General features: G+C 37.7%; 1 long non-coding RNA gene across 1 annotated transcript in view; it reads left to right on the top strand.

Annotated features, from left to right (window-relative positions):
- The first annotated feature begins 2178 nt into the window (after positions 1 to 2178).
- Positions 2179 to 5607, top strand: part of LOC107730028 (uncharacterized) — an 11510-nt gene continuing 8081 nt past the window's right edge. The window contains exon 1 of the long non-coding RNA XR_001638643.1: positions 2179 to 2414. This is a non-coding gene — a long non-coding RNA (uncharacterized LOC107730028). The remainder of the gene's footprint in view (positions 2415 to 5607) is intronic.

Genomic DNA, 5607 nt, shown 5'->3' with positions numbered 1-5607 from the left:
GTTCACACACACAAACACACACGCACACACACACACACACACACACACACACAGCAAGTTCTGCAATCCTACTGTATGTGTACAGTATGTACATTGAGTACTGCTGTTCAGTTGGCTCGTTTGGGGCCAATATATAAAACATATCAAATATAAATATATAAAACAATTTATTTTTATTTGGATTAATTTGTCTGTCTTTTATCGGATTTACCCATTGTTATAACACCGCTTGTACTTTCCTTAGTTTCTGGGAGCCAAAGCTAAGTTAAAGCTTCTGGTGGCAAAGCAGCTGGAGACTTTTTGACTGCATCAATAATAATTTAGCACGAATCTGGCTATATTCCACAACATCAGATCTCACTATCTTTGATCACAAGCAAGTGGTTTCGTCCAGGAATCTCAAAATGCTTAAAAAAAGAAAAAGAAAAAAAGTTGCCTACAGCATTCATCGGGTCTTGCTCTCCCAACCTACGCTCATGTTTTTATTTATTTATTTATTTCCCCCCCTTTATTCAGTTCCATCACACAAAGGCACAATGCAAACAGGGAAACGTTGCACATCTCAAAGCATGCAAAACAGAACAACAGCAACAACAAAAACGCAAAATTAATACAAGCATATATATATAGCGCGCATCCATGTTGCGCTTGCAGAGGGATCACGTAATTTACCCGGAAACAACAACATTCTCATTTCTGATTGGCTGGTCGGTGTCATTTAACTCTGTATAACTCGAGACAGCTGTGAACTCGGCAGAGAACGTCCCTCCGTGTTCATCCATTAATTATAGCAGGACAAGTCATCCCTGATTTCTCTATTTCTCAGCGTGAGAAGTACAATGTGTGCCGTGAGAGCGCGTGAAATGCGTGTTAAATGTGCGCTCATTTGCATACATTTCTAGAACAAAAATCTCAACATTGGATGAAGCCAGGCTCTAAATTCTTGTTTGACAATATTAGCCTCAAAGGTTTTAACAGATGGGACTTTGGACACTTCTTTTTATCACTCCATAAGAAAAGCCATCAAAAATCACGCCAGTAAAAAAAAAAAAAAATTAGCATTTTTTTTTTTTTTAGAAACTAAATGTTGTATAGGTAAATTATAGCCTATATGAACAAAACCTTCAGAATATAAATAGTAATAAACCTGTAAAGTTTGGTGTGTGCATGTGCTGCTGAAGTGGAGATTTATGGCTCAGTGCAGGAGAAAAATCTCATTTTGAGAAAACAGCCAACAGATATGCATTATAATAGAAATCTACCGACAGAAATAGATAAAGCGTTATAAAAGAAACACTTAAAGGTGTATTTTCCATTAGTCTGAAAAAATACTAAAATTGACAGGTGCATGAAAAAACTGTGTTTTTGCCTGCAGTGTCTCGCCTTTAAAAAAAGTGACCCTGTGGGTATAAGTGGATTATTGGTTGTTTTTTTTAATAATTATTTGGGTGAGTCTTACTGATTTTGAGTGTGACGTCACTACCGCATTTCGACAGCAGTACTAACGTCACGCGCTACTGCAACCACACTTAAACACTCCTTTAATTTGTTTCAAACTCAAATTCGTTGAACTGTAATAAATGCAATAGCTGATATTGATAATTATGTAAATGTAATGTAATTAGGACCGATGATTAATCCACGTGTCTCAGGGGTGGAGACGCGCGAGCCTACAGTCTCCTGAGAGCCGCAGGTCTTCAGACGCTCGGGAGGACCAAACACACTCGGAACGGTACGAAACTTCACTGCTTTCATCACTTCTCTTTTATTATGTGCTTTTCTTTCTATATTCTCGATTTGAGTCTTTCATCGTGTTGTTTCATAAGCGTAGTAACTGTGAAATCAGTCTCAGTGCTGAACTCGTCGAAAACTATTAATGATTTCATAACGTGTTGAATGTACAGAACGATATTCAACAGTTTTTACATTAATATTAGATGCTTAGAAGAGTTTCAGCAAAAGCTTACCATGGCAGGACCCTTTAAATATCATGGTAAATGAGTATAGGAATCATTTTAAAATGTCTTGAAAGTGATCTAATGACAAATAATTTAACATTGATTTTATAACGTTATGCATTTATTTGTTAATTAATGCAGAACTAGGTTGTTTTTTTTAATAATTATTTGGGTGAGTCTTACTGATTTTGAGTGTGACGTCACTACCGCATTTCGACAGCAGTACTAACGTCACGCGCTACTGCAACCACACTTAAACACTCCTTTAATTTGTTTCAAACTCAAATTCGTTGAACTGTAATAAATGCAATAGCTGATATTGATAATTATGTAAATGTAATGTAATTAGGACCGATGATTAATCCACGTGTCTCAGGGGTGGAGACGCGCGAGCCTACAGTCTCCTGAGAGCCGCAGGTCTTCAGACGCTCGCGAGGACCAAACACACTCGGAACGGTACGAAACTTCACTGCTTTCATCACTTCTCTTTTATTATGTGCTTTTCTTTCTATATTCTCGATTTGAGTCTTTCATCGTGTTGTTTCATAAGCGTAGTAACTGTGAAATCAGTCTCAGTGCTGAACTCGTCGAAAACTATTAATGATTTCATAACGTGTTGAATGTACAGAACGATATTCAACAGTTTTTACATTAATATTAGATGCTTAGAAGAGTTTCAGCAAAAGCTTACCATGGCAGGACCCTTTAAATATCATGGTAAATGAGTATAGGAATCATTTTAAAATGTCTTGAAAGTGATCTAATGACAAATAATTTAACATTGATTTTATAACGTTATGCATTTATTTGTTAATTAATGCAGAACTATAGGGATATTCGGCGTTTTTTTACATTGCAAGTTAAAAATTAGGCTACTAATATAATATGCTTACAGTATATGCAGAGAGCGAGATTGCATTATTTTAATATTAATCTGCTTTAGTTTCTTTGGTTGGAGATCCCACAAAAACTTACCATGGGGTGTTGTTTCATAAGCGTAGTAACTGTGAAATCAGTCTCAGTGCTGAACTCGTCGAAAACTATTAATGATTTCATAACGTGTTGAATGTACAGAACGATATTCAACAGTTTTTACATTAATATTAGATGCTTAGAAGAGTTTCAGCAAAAGCTTACCATGGCAGGACCCTTTAAATATCATGGTAAATGAGTATAGGAATCATTTTAAAATGTCTTGAAAGTGATCTAATGACAAATAATTTAACATTGATTTTATAACGTTATGCATTTATTTGTTAATTAATGCAGAACTATAGGGCTATTCGGCGTTTTTTACATTGCAAGTTAAAAATTAGGCTACTAATATAATATGCTTACAGTATATGCAGAGAGCGAGATTGCATTATTTGAATATTAATCTGCTTTAGTTTCTTTGGTTGGAGATCCCACAAAAACTTACCATGGGTTTTTGGACATGTAGCATGTAGGATCATTTAAATATCATTGTATATTCTGTTGTAATCAATCAGTATCATGGTATTGCAATGTAAATGTGCTATGGTGCAATCCACAGTACTTATATAGGCTCTTTCACACTATCAGAAATACAGTGAATATTGTGACAAATGCATAATGCAGTTAACATACAGTCAACAAAATACATGCACGACTGTAAATGGCTTATTGACGTGCTGCTGTTATGCGACTGTTATTGTTTTGTGGTCAGTCTGGCTGTGTTGAAGACTCTGTAGTGAACCTCTCAGCCATGTCCACTTTCAAGGGCACTAAAGAGGCGTCACAAGTGTCAGAGGGCACGGTGCCCACCCTGTGCTTCTGGGACATGTTGCCCGGCCAGGCAGCTGTTTGGTGTATTAATAGGGTCTGTGAGTTTTACACCATCGCTTTCACAACCTCAAGTTTACTTTGTGGCTTTAATCTAACAAACTAGATTTTTGAAGACGTGCAACTCACCCTCACAATGCATTGTGGTTGCCAAGTGTAATTCTAGTCTTTATAAGAATAGAATGTACCTTTTTATCTTAACAATGTGGTTCTGTTCCAAAAACTAGTGTGCAGCCTAAATAGGATGCATTTTAAGGCATCACAGGCATGCTTCAGATTGCGGTGCCTTATTTTGGCCAAATTTAAAGGAACTATTACACATTCCTTCAAATACCAAGGCAATCCTATAATGCACTGTAACTACAGTGGAAAAAAGGAGAGAAATGTTGATTATGAATTTTAATAATAATACTAGTTTATACATAATTTGTGTCTGACAGAATTATGATTATAAATAGAATTTGGTCCAAAAATGGAAGAAAAGTCAAATTATTGGTGGAAAATAGTTGTTGTACGTAATAAAATGTATTTATTATTTATTTTTGTTTTATATTTTTATGCTTGTTAGACTATTGTGTGTATGCTGATGTCTGCTGGAATCATTTGTTCACATGAATCGCGTCAGCTTTATTAATGAGGTTTGATTTGAGTTAGTATGCAGCTGCTCGTGTAGGGAGCTCACTAGGGTTTGGAACAGAACCTCAGTCTGGTTTAGATGCTGATTCATGCTGTATTTTGAGTGTTCCAGATGTGTTTCCTTGGCTGCTGGTCTCCATATAGGGAGATTTCACAGTCGTAACAGGTTAAGGTCTCTTATTTGGCTCAACAGATCACTGTCCTGCAGCCAAACACCATCCTGGAGAATCAGGAGGGATTTCACTGCAATTCAGAGTCAGACCTTAGACACGATCTATAATGGCATATCCTGTATCTGAGGCTAAATCACTAAATATTGATAATGCAGAGGTGTCCAATCCAAATCCAATCCAAACCTGCTAATAATCACTTATTTTGATTCAATACGACTCTCAACTTGATGCTCACATAAACCGATCACATTTTAATGATGCAAAAGATGGGTGCCTTTATAGTTTCAGCTCCATGTAAATTTTAGTTACATAAAATTAAAGGTTAGAATTAAATCTATGTGTATATCATATAGAAATTTGATTCAGATTCGAGAATCAATTTGAATCGAATTAAGAGAATCTAAATGATTCCCCCACTACTACCAATCACTCAGAACACCCTGACAACGCCCTAACAACCAGAACACCCTAACAACGCCCTAACAACCAGAACACCCTGACAACGCCATAGCAACCACTCAGAACACCCTGACAACGCCCTAGCAACCACTTAGAACATCCTTACATCGCCCTAACAACCAGAACACCCTGATAATGCCGTACCATCCAGAACACCCTGACAATGCCATAACAACCAGAACACCCTGACAACGCCCTAGCAACCACTCATAACACCCTGACAACTCCCTAACAACCAGAACACCCTGACAACGCCCTACCAACCAGAACACCCTGACAACACCCTACCATTCAGAACACCTTGACAATGCCCTAACAACCACTCAGAACACCCTGACAACGCCCTAGCAACCACCCAGAACATCCTGACATCGCCCTAAGAACCAGAACACCCTGACAATGCCATACCAACCAGAACACCCTGACAACGCACCAAGCAACCACTCAGAACACCCTGACAACGCCCTAACAACCAGAACACCCTGACAATGCCGTACCATTCAGAACAACCTGACAATGCCATAACAACCAGAACACCCTGACAATGCCTTAGCAACCACTCAGAACACCCTGACAAC

This window comes from Sinocyclocheilus rhinocerous, unplaced genomic scaffold (genome assembly GCF_001515625.1).
Source record: "Sinocyclocheilus rhinocerous isolate Xijiao unplaced genomic scaffold, SAMN03320098_v1.1 scaffold1690, whole genome shotgun sequence".
Taxonomy (NCBI): domain Eukaryota; kingdom Metazoa; phylum Chordata; class Actinopteri; order Cypriniformes; family Cyprinidae; genus Sinocyclocheilus; species Sinocyclocheilus rhinocerous.
The sequence above is the reverse complement of the archived record's forward strand: the minus strand, read 5'-3'. Positions and strand labels throughout refer to the sequence as shown.